The sequence below is a fragment of the Symsagittifera roscoffensis genome, chromosome 1 (assembly GCF_963678635.1).
Source record: "Symsagittifera roscoffensis chromosome 1, txSymRosc1.1, whole genome shotgun sequence".
NCBI classification, from domain to species: domain Eukaryota; kingdom Metazoa; phylum Xenacoelomorpha; order Acoela; family Convolutidae; genus Symsagittifera; species Symsagittifera roscoffensis.
In genome coordinates this window covers 20,480,627-20,492,110 of record NC_087062.1, presented here as the reverse complement: position 1 = coordinate 20,492,110, position 11,484 = coordinate 20,480,627, and the positions used below count along the sequence as shown (strand labels likewise).

General features: G+C 33.2%; 1 long non-coding RNA gene across 1 annotated transcript; it reads right to left on the bottom strand.

Annotated features, from left to right (window-relative positions):
* Positions 1-6,933: 6,933 nt before the first annotated feature.
* On the bottom strand, positions 6,934-7,533 carry LOC134839201 (uncharacterized). The gene is made up of 2 exons (XR_010162372.1): positions 7,454-7,533; positions 6,934-7,140 (listed from the first exon to the last, which is right to left on the bottom strand). It is a non-coding gene; the product is annotated as an uncharacterized LOC134839201 (long non-coding RNA).
* Positions 7,534-11,484: the final 3,951 nt, after the last annotated feature.

Sequence of the window (11,484 nt, the reverse complement as noted above, 5' to 3'; positions counted from 1 at the left end):
ATGCTTTAAAAGGAACAGGAATTTTAGACACATCCTGCACTTGAGATGCGGAGGAAGTTTTTTGAAACTGAAAACAGACAAAAAAAACAAAAAGTTTCAGAATGAAATAAAGAGGCCTGATTTAAAACAATAGCACAGTTGGCGCATAAAAACAGTTCCAAAAACTTTAGAAATAATATGATTTTTTATTGTTCGGTCTATTGGCATTTGTATTCGAATGTTTTTTTTTGTTTACCAAGCAAAATTAAGTACCACGGAAACGGTCTACTGACATAAACCCATTCTGATCTTTTTTGTTTTTATGCAGGTACTGATTTTTTAAACCTCTTTTCTAGTAAAAACATATTAGTCTTGACAGTTATATGGAATGTTGGACCATGTTAATCCCCTATTTAACCCCCCTCCAAGAAAACATCAATGGAATTCTAAAGCAAAATTTTCAGCCTGACAGAATTGAGTATTTTGCACGCATACACGCAGCATAATTGATCTAAATTAAACTCGGGGTTGAAAGATCTTATTATGGTTTTCAAGGAGGTGTTGCTAACCGTTTAAAAAATAGATTTTTACTGCGCATAAACTCTGAAAGTGTGTTCACGTTTTTTCTCGCCTAAAGTTTTCTATTCCACTTTCTTGTGTGTTTGCAAGAAATCTCGAGTGAAGCCATAAATGACTATGGTAGAATGTATCATATGCCATAAAAATCATAGTTTTTGAATATTTCAGCGGAATAGTATGCTCGATTATCTCAAAGGCTTTTTAGAGCTCTATAAAACAAATCACTCTTTAGTTTTCCGAACTTTTTCCAAAATCATTTTTCTGTTGCTGTAATAAACGCTGGGAACTTTGTCGACCTCTGCCAAAGCACTCAAAAGACACTGTTTTGGCCAAGTTTTCTGCGTCGCAGGCAAAATTTTGAAAAAAAAACATGCCAAAAAAGGCGTTTTGAGGCACTTTTCGGAAAACTTTAACCTCAAAACTGCGTTTTTTTGGCGCGCGCTCTCCCCTCACCATTAAAATATATTGGCCCCAAAGGCGCTTTTACAATTTTTTAAGGGTCCGTCACCTAAAATGGATATCTCATCAAAATAGTTTAAAGGGGACCCTTTGGGTCGACAAGGGGTCGAATCCGTGAAGGAAGGTGTAACCCCCCTACCGACAACACCACCCCACCCCCTCCTAAATCAGCCCCGACTGCATATGTCAAAATTTAGACAAAATAGAGCTATAATTGCAAAAATATTCGGTGATATATTACAATAGGTTGTAATTTTAATTATAGTGCATGTATTAAAATTGAGAACTACAATGCATAATATAGTCATTTCATTTCCAATCATTTGTACACGCTGCTAAGATAGTGTTTGTAAATACAGTAATTTGCTAGATGAAATGTTACTCAAACACTCAAATTTTTGGCTTTTGAAATAAATTATATAAACTGTGCGAAGTATAACAAAAAGCGATCCAGCTATTTAACTTTAAATTACCACCTATTGTAATATATCACCGAGACATAATCGAAAGGACGGGTTGTACAAATTATTATAAAACTTTTTTGCCAACAATTTTTGTAAAACTTTTTAAACCTTTTATATTAAAAGCTAACCAGAGAATTTTGAGAATTTCAGTTACGGAATCTTACGGAATGTTTTTGGGAAATGGATAAACATAATCTCAAACAAGACTGCTCGTATCAGGGCGAAGCCCTGAGTGTTCCGACTGCCTACATTTAAAAGCAGTAATAACATTGAAAAAATTAAATTAAATAAAACAAAATGAAAATTTTTTTTTCTAAAATTTGAATTTTTTTAAATTAAAAATCATCACCCCACACGCCATATTAAGTACAAAAGGATAGATTTCGCTCCTTGTAACAAATCAATTATGGCAAATAAGCTTCTTTCAACCAATTTGGAACGGTTTCTAAGACGGATTAACTCTCCGCTTACGTGTTAATAGCGCGAAATATATCGCGCGTTAATTGTCCCAAATTGGCAATCTTTAAACCCCCGTAACTTTACGAAAAATAATCACAGGTGAAATATCTTTTCAAATTTAAGCTCAAGACAACAATACCTTTCGAATGATTTAAAAAAAATCCGTCAAAAGTGGCTAGTTTAAAAGTCAAAATTTGTCTGAAGAAAAAAAAAACCCACCCCGAGTACAAATATTCCGTGACTTTCGTATCGAAAGTCGGAACAATAACTCAAATCTTTTTTTAAGCTTCTTAGTTCGAGCAAAAATGAATTCTCATGCTTTGAGTAGCTAAATTTGAGAACCCGGAAAAACTAAAGGCATTTTAATGATTTTTTTTTCCCACAAAAAGAGACAATATACTGGGCCCAAGTAAAAGCCCGATCGGTCTTCCAAGCAATAGTAGCTATTGATCCAACTAAGCTCAGTATCAAAACATGTACCAAGGTCATGTTTAAATTTAGTATGCAATTCATTTACCTTTAGGTATGGTTATGTACAAGATTAGGAGCTAAAAATAAGATCATAACTTAAATAATAAGATCATAATAAGGAATATTGGGCCCCAAATTCTCAATTAGAGGAGTTAGTTGCAATCCAACGTGTTAGTTTGAACATAATAGGAACCTAGAGTACTTGCCGGATCGAGATTTCGACTTCATGTTTTGATCGAAGTCGTCGAGCCAGATGTTATGATCGACCAAAAATCCATTGTCGGACTTATGGTCGAATTGAAGTTTAGTGAAAAAAAAAACAATTATAATAAAAATGCACTTAAAATTTTTTTTTCAGGTAGGCGCTCAAGTTTTGTCGGATTTCATTGTCGGAAGGAGGTCTAGACTGAATTAAAATGAACAGAAAACGGATAAAAGGCAATGAGCAAATGTAGTGGAAGCAAACAGTGCAGATTGAATTTCGCTTCGCTTCATTAAACCAGGTCAACATTAAATTAAATGGGGCTGAAATACTCCTATCAGAATTACAAGCACCAAAAGCGTCAAAACATGCGCGTTTGATATCGTAGAGGTATCACAAAATCGCCGGTCGTAAATTTAGGCGTTTTTTGCCGGTCGTAATTTATTGGTGGTTTTTAAACAGATGAGGTGTTTGGTAACGGTCAGAAACAAAAAATTAGGGTTTTCGCCGAAAACAGAGGTTTTTTCAATTTAAAAAAATATATGAAAGTTTTCAGTCTCTCGAAAAAATGCTATCTGTACCAATTGTCTGGAATTGTAATGAGCCAGAGTACTTATTACAATCATTTTCGGTGTATGGAGGTAGGAGGCAGATGGAAAAATTGAGTATTTATTTTTTTATCTGTTGCAACCGGATTAGATTTCATGTTCATTAAGTTTCTAAATCTATATTTATTGTTCCGACTATTTTCGATAAAGTGGCTTTTTATATCCAGACAAATTTCGACTTTTTATCTAGCAGTTTGGGCAATGAACAAGCAATAGATGAACAAGCAATGGAACAAGCGTGGCCGTGCCTGTACAAAACAGTCCCATACAAAACAGGCTAGTTGAACTATTTAATATAGTGCTGATTTAAAATATCTGGACAGGAGGAACAAAAATTGTAGAATGAAACGCATTTTTCTCAAAGTGGGTTATGATAGACAAAAAAGAAGAGAACTGAGTTATTATGGTGCAAATTTTTTTTGAAATGCGCATCCAAAAATTTACCTCACATATGAGTCAATTTGACATTTTTAACTATTTAGGATGTTTACACTAAAACTACCAGATTAATTTGAAGAAAAATCAAATCAAAGAAAGCCTCTTGCACAGCTCAACAAAGTTTTAGAAGAATAAAATTTCGAAAAACGTTTTTAAAAGAATACATTTTTGGTTGATAGCCAAAAAATGTCACATTCACTAAATAAAAACTAAAGTCTTTGCTTAAAAACAAATTTTAAAAGTTTTACCTAGTTTTTGACAGTTTTATCCTTGCAGAGTTTGTTGAGTTGTATACGAACCTTCTTTTGATAAAATTTTTTCATCAATCAACTTGGTTATAGCAGCGTAAATCTTGATTAATTGAAAAAAAGCCAAAATGATCCATTTCTGGGGAAAAAACGCTTTGGCTGCGAATATGGAAACACAAATTGCACCATAAAAATCTGAGCAACCCTTGTTCTCTTCACATAATTGTCTAATCTTGACAAAGTTTGAGAAAAAGGGGTTTGAAATTTCAAATGTTTTCCATTGTGTCTGGTTAATTTAAATCAGCACTGTACTTTGGTCTTTTTAATAGGATCTGCTAGTTGGCCTATTTGATATTTTGCCAAACGCAAAGTATCACTTTGTACTTTGTGGGGGATGAGTTTCAAAAAAAACTAAGAAAAAATCTGATTTTTTTCTGTTTTTTTTTCCGAAAATTTCATCAATTATTTTATTTTGAACTACTCTATAGAATTTATAACGCAATCTTGATTATAGCAGTCTTTTTTAATAGTAATATATTATTCCTGTAGAGCATTGATACTCAACAATCAATCACGTTTCATCTACCAACGCCACAAAGAGTTTTCAAATTTCAAGCAGCGCGGTTTGCCTTCTGATCGGTATTGTATAATTCTGTTTTCACCCCGCGAAACCAGTTTCCCTCTACATATTCATCGAGATCTATTGAAAAAAAAATGGATCAAATAAAAATCAACTCATCTGGTGCGACCAAGAAGCATGAAAATTTTTTAAAAAAATTTAAGAAAAGTTTAAATTTATAGATAGAGCTTCTACAGCCTGGTACATCTAGGACAAAAAGGATTCAAGGAGACAAGTCATATGAAATTAAAAAAAAAACATCTTCCTTAGAACCGTTTAGTTTTAAAAAATAAAAGTCTGTCTAAGAAAATCAAAAGCAGGAAAGAACACTTTTGCGACTTAATAGTGTTTCATAATCAGCTACAGAGGAAAACTTTTCTGAGTTACGCTGATTAGTCTGGCTCAAAAGACAACTGATGTTTTTAAAGTGCCCATTTACTCGAATAGTTTACCAAAACTGAGCCAAAAACCTGTTCTCGGTTTTCTATCTTCGCAGTATTTTCTGTGAACCTATATTACTCAAAACTAATTTAAGTCCAGCTGAAAGCAAGAAGAAAAAACTATTCAAATTGCCTCAATATCAACTGTTCCAATAAGTTTTAATATATCTTAAACTTACCAATTGGCCTGCTCAAAACTTTTTAAAAGGTAATACAAACAAATTTTTATGTTAAAATTTGAACCCAAGTTCATTGAGGCTTCTGTCGATACTGCTATTGGTACTAATTGATCTAAATATACTTCTTTGTAGTAATTAAAAAGCATTCATTGCAAATGTGTCCAGTTCACACTCAAGCACTAAAAATGACCCAGGACTTATAAGTTCTGAATCATTACAATTTGATCTAGGAATCGGCTCTTTTTCCTCCCCCACCCCCACCTCACACGAGCATCAATTTTATGCTCTAACGAGTATTTTTATCAGGTTAATTATGAAGAAAAAATATGTTTGTCATGGCCTAACTAGTCTGCATGTCCATTTTTGATCACAATCAGACAATGTGAACAAAAAATTTTTTTGTAAAATTTTGCAGGTGGGGGAAAGGAAAAAGAGCCTAGCAATCGAATTACTAACCAATCGCGATAAACATAAACAGTGTGCAATACCCACAGGTACTAATTCCTCTCCCACTTCGTAATTGGCCCTGGGTAGAAACCTTTTAGAACTAGTACGTTCAAATTTTTGCTTTTAACGACCAAGTTTTCTTTTTAGTAGATACAATCTTGCCAGCTATTCTCTTGTTCGTGATCAAAAATAAGATTTCTAAAATAAAATTAGACACCCAAATATTGACTTGACGGATAATTTTTTTAGCTGTTCAGAAGAACTGCCTCCATGTTAAATCCTATCTGCAATTGGTTTCTGGACAACCTATCACTGAAATTTAAACTTGCATACAATTCATTCGCATGAATAGCCTGAGAACCTGTGCAATGAAAATTTGCAATAAAAATTGGCAATGATAACCATTTGCAATGAAAATTCCGACGACAAAAAATTTAAAAACTCAGTTTTTTAACCTCTCTCGCTGCATTTTTGTTGTAGTGTGATCAGAAGATCTGGAAAAACGACGTTTTGGCATATTCGACAAAACAAAACTCATCCCCGTATTGTGAACATGCTGGATGGCTGTATTTGCACGACAATTCTTCCAATTTTGAAACAATTTTTCTCAAAATGATGAAAGTTTTCGAATTATCCACTGGAGATGTTGAGGCGAAAACGACTAAAAAGAGGTTTAAGGATTTTGTTTCAATTTACTTGATAATGCATGAAAAAAACCGAATACAAAAATTTTTCTCAAATTTAGTGGTACAAAAAAACAACCCCTGTAGAGAACAACCTTCACATTCAACTTTCACAAGTCAGAAAAAAAATCAATATTAACCAGAATCAAGTTTAATAGAAAACAATAACTAAATAGATAAACAATACGAAAAATTCAGGTTCATAGGCACGAAAACTCTACAAAGAACGCTTAAAAAAGTCAAAACAACTTTTTACATTAGAAATGTGAGATTTTACTTTATTAGACAGTCAAATTGTCACGTTTTATACAACCCGTACCGAACTTTTTGGCCATAATCATATCTGATCATTGTAAAATCATGCAAAATTCATGTCTGTAACAGATATGCAGCATGTCTATATTCGGCATGCACATACCTGCATCAGACCTGCATCAGGTGTGCTAACTGAAGATATGCTCACACCTGCAGCATGCATGATCATGCCTGAACTGAACATGCTCACACCTGCAGGATGCATGATCATACCTGAACTAAACATGCTCACACCTGCAGGATACATGATCATACCTGAACTAAACATGCTCACACCTGCAGGATACATGACCATGCCTGAACCGAATATGCTCAAATCGTTATCTTCAGTAATATAAGATAATTAAAGAAATGGTTAAATTGTAACAACATCATAAACTCAGCTTGATAATGTGACACTTTACTTCAAATTTTAAGTTTTTTTTCTGATTTTTTTTGACATTGGTGAAGTTTTTTGTTGAAAATTTACTGTAGCGGTTAGATGCATCTTTCTTTAATTGCCAGCAGGGAGTCGTTGGTAGCGGGGCGTGTGGATACTTTTCTCTGTTTCCTGTCAACATAAGCTAATTGTTAGTCAAAAATTCATCACTTTAAATAAATGCTTAACAAATAAAACTAGACAAAAATCATGCGTTAAAAAGTAGTCGCACATTTGTTGTTAATTTATTCAATGAGATCATCAGTATCAACCAATCAAATCTTTTTAATTTATTCGCAATTATTGCGGCTACTGGTTCGCGAAAATTGAAGGGTTATTGGCCAAAAAATTTTGTGACGAATTGCTTCAATTCAATGCTTTATAGTTCAAACCGGGGATTCTTAGTTTTTTCGACTATCCCTCCCGTTGACCCCCTGAAACTAACCTGAAGTCCTCTTTTTTGGGATGTAGATGCGACATAATTTTCTTCATTTGAAGATATTTGACTCGAAGAGGTAAATTTGGATAAGCTCATTTCAAACAAAATCTGAAAAAGTGAAATTTTTAACAAGAAAGACCAATTAGTCAAGATAAGAAGTAATGTTTAAATAAATATGAATTTGTCAAGTTTTCAGTCAGGCGTTATCATGTCTGCGGCAGGCATGAACATGTTTCACTCAGGTCTGATCATGTAAGATCCAGGTACGACCATGTCTGTAGAAAAATACGCATGCTCACTTCTGAACAGCCCTGCATAATGGGGGAACAGTCCTGAGAATATTCTCTCCCCTGCTAAATGGATGATCAGCCGTGAAATGGCACAAAAAGTTCAGTACGGGAATGCTTTTACAAGTTTACCAATTGAATCACCGCTGTGTCATTAACACTAAAAAATTTAAAAAACACTGCAGCTACAGAAAACAAGCTAAATCCATTTGAAACGGCAAAGGCGGACTCAAACACTGAACAAAACCTCGATGTAAAAATAAAAATTAACTGTAGGGCTATCAAAAATCCACAAAGCTTAAACAAGGATAGCCAGTTACTGTGGAAGTAGCACAGAGTGTTACCGTTTTTTCTGGAACAAAAAACTAGAACTTAGTCATTAAAATAAGCAGTTTAGAAAACAATTTTTGAAAAATGATTAGAAAACAAAACAAATAGTTAAATATTTCAAGAATCTTGCAAAAATTGTTTTAAAAACTTTTTTGAATTTTTTGCAGAAATTATTCGAGTTTTGAAAGGAAATTTTTGAAAGTTTTTTATTCTCAAAAACTCAAAAAACGACTTTTAATCGAAAAAAATTGAAGTTTTCTTGGCTTACATTAATTATAAATTAGCTTTTGTAAGCCTGCTCGCTCATCTTAATCGCACAAAAACTAGACCAAATATCGAAATTTTCAAATGAGTTTTCTCAACAAGAAACTTTTTTTTTCGAAATTCTCAAATAATCGGCTTACGACTGAAAAGGCTTTAATATCATATATCACTAAACCAATTCCGATGGATTTTTTGTGGTACCTGATTTTGTGTGGAAAAGAAAAAAAACAAAAAAATTTAAACCCACCCGATCACAAAGTTCCTCCCCATTTTCAATGTTCGAAAAAAAAGTAGATCCAATTCAGAAAATACATAGGTGAAACAGAATATTCTGAACCAGAAAATCAGTTAAGGATGTACAAAATAGAACCAAGTTTCAACCACATGTTATAAATTTACTTGGGTGCAACAATAAAATGCTCAGCTAGCCAATTTACCTTTTTTTGGTGTTTTGATTATCATTTTCTGTTGCCAATAATTTTGTAGATGACAGAAGCAATTTACCAAAAAGCAGTTCCATCAATTAGAAATAAGCTTTAATGAAGAACCCGGTTATGGATAAATGATCGATACATGGTTCGTTAACGTAAGCGTTGATATACCCAACGCTATCTGTTCTGCTATGATAAACAAGATAAAAGTAAAAGATAAACGGAAACGAACAAATCACTAACCACAGATTCTACGACGCTATATTATAACGAAATCCTGCAACAATCGCCCGATCATCTGAGCCCGGGTTGAGTCCTTGAAAATTATATCGCTGGATCAGAAATTTTTAAGAAATGTAACATTGCCTTTTTGTTCCCAATCAGTGGCTTTTTATCCATGATCAAGAAAAATTCAGCTTTGGTCCAGAATTTTTTTCACAGTGGATCAGCGCTAAATCTGCTCTCATTCAGGGCTGAAATAACACTGCAATGAATAAACCTGAACTAATTTGGACTAAAATGGAATTTGAGATCAAATTAAAATTCTAAGTTAGTTTTAAACCGGCTATTTTTCCCTTGATTGAATAATTCTCCACGTTTCGTTTCAGTTAATTTCTTGAAATGGTTCTTGTCAATGATTACGCTTTTCTAAATCTTCCTTTCTTAAATAACCGGATTATCAGTAAAAAACTTTTCAGCAGAACTTTTTGGATCCTTGTTAATCGCGTTTGGCAACTGCCTTGAAGCTTTGTAGGCACGGGCAACGTGGTCCAATAATGACGACATTCAGAAATTTCTCAAGCTTTCTCCAAATCTAAAATTAATCTGTACTACAAGCTCAATTAACAGCAAACTCGTATAGAAAATTACCAAACAGACTCCTGCAATCAATAATTATACAAATTAATTTAAGTAACATATTTAAATTCCAGAAAAATGCAGGTAAGATTTGGAAACCCCAATTATAGAATTTTCAACAAATAAGAATAAAGTGTATAGCTTCACAGCATCTGTTAACTTTTGGAAAGTTTCGTGTCCTTAAGTATTCTCCCTATGATATTAACCAAAAAACGCTTCCCGTACCGAGAAATTTCTTGATTTCTGACCTGAAATACTTTATATCAAATAAAAATTTCTGTTCAGAATATTTTTTTGAAATGTTTAAATAAAGCAGGGGTTTTTTTCAAATTCTTTTTCTCATCTTAATTCTGATCAGAAGTTAGCTAAATGAGGAGAAGCGTGTACTTCTTGTCAATACCTTGTTACGAATTGTTGCTTGCAACGAATTGTCGCCCCGCCGAAATGGGGACTACTTTGACTACGATAACTCAAATTAACTAACGCCGATATTTTTTGCTTTATTTGAACTTGAACTAGGTCAAATTATTCAGATTGCGTTGAAGCAAACAATTTTGCTCTTATTAATTTGGATCCAACTTTGTGTTTTTTATAGCGTGTGAGGAGATAAAGTTTACAAACAAAAACATATTTTCATATTTTTGCGTGTTAAACTTTTTTTAACCAAGAACCGTTTCTTCGACTTTATATCTTGAAGATGTTTAGCCCTCATTGGATAGGTTTTTATTTTTATTGTTTTGTTGCATGCAAAGTAAACACAAATGTTCAAACTGATTTGATGAGATTTGTGGTGTGTTCATCGCAGGAACCTACAGAAAGCAGTTAACAAAACTCATAAAGTGTAGGCTTGATACATACAAAATTTTTGTACCGGGTAAATTGGTCTATAATATATCAATATTCCTACCAATGTTCGTATGTTTGAAGTCTGAAAAATGTTGCAATTTTCTTCTTTAACTAGAAGACCATTTAACTTCTTTGGATATCTTCTTTTGCAACTGAATGTCAAACACTGGTAAAAATGTCATGCAATTTTTGAAAACACAAAAAAAAACGAACAAAAGTTACAAACTGAAGAGCTATAAAAAATTGAAAACAATCGGCAGAGTGATGGCCAAATTACAAACTTCATTGCGAATGAAATTGAACCAATTTGGGTTGTGAAAATCTTTAGCTTTCGTGTACTTCAACAATCGAAAGGCAAGTTTTCTACTCAAGAAAATGATTTTGAGAGAATAAGCGATTCGAGAGAATGAGCGATGTCTTCGGAATAAAGAGGGAATAATTGAACGTTCAACAAGAACTAAAAATCTCTGCGGTGAGTCTAGTAGCCTTAACTTCAACTTATATGGGGCAAGCTTCAAACTTTCAATCTCAAACAGTATTTTGGCCAGTATGTTTTAGCGTTAGTGCGCAACATTTTTTGCTTCAAAATGTTCCTGATTCTTTGATAACCACTGATTCTGAAAGGATGGATATACATTGATTCAAATATTAAGCTATATATCCAATAATTATGCTATTTTTTAAGTATCATTTGATGCACATTTTCTGATTTAAACACATAATCGTTAAGGAAACGTGTTTTGTTTTACTGTACTCAAACAAATGCCGCCAAAAAGTTTTGACAATTTTGTGCAGTAAATTAGTATTTTAACATTCCTAAACGTTGATGAGATAACAAAAGACTAAACAAGACTGCTCGTATCAGGGCGAAGCCCTGAATGTTCCGACTGCCTTTTAAGGTTTATGGAGCAGCAGTACTAGCATAAAAAAATTAAATGAAATAAAATAAAGTGAAAATTTTTTTTTCTCTAAAATTTGAAATTTTTTATGAAAATCATCCCCCCACACGCCATATAAAGTT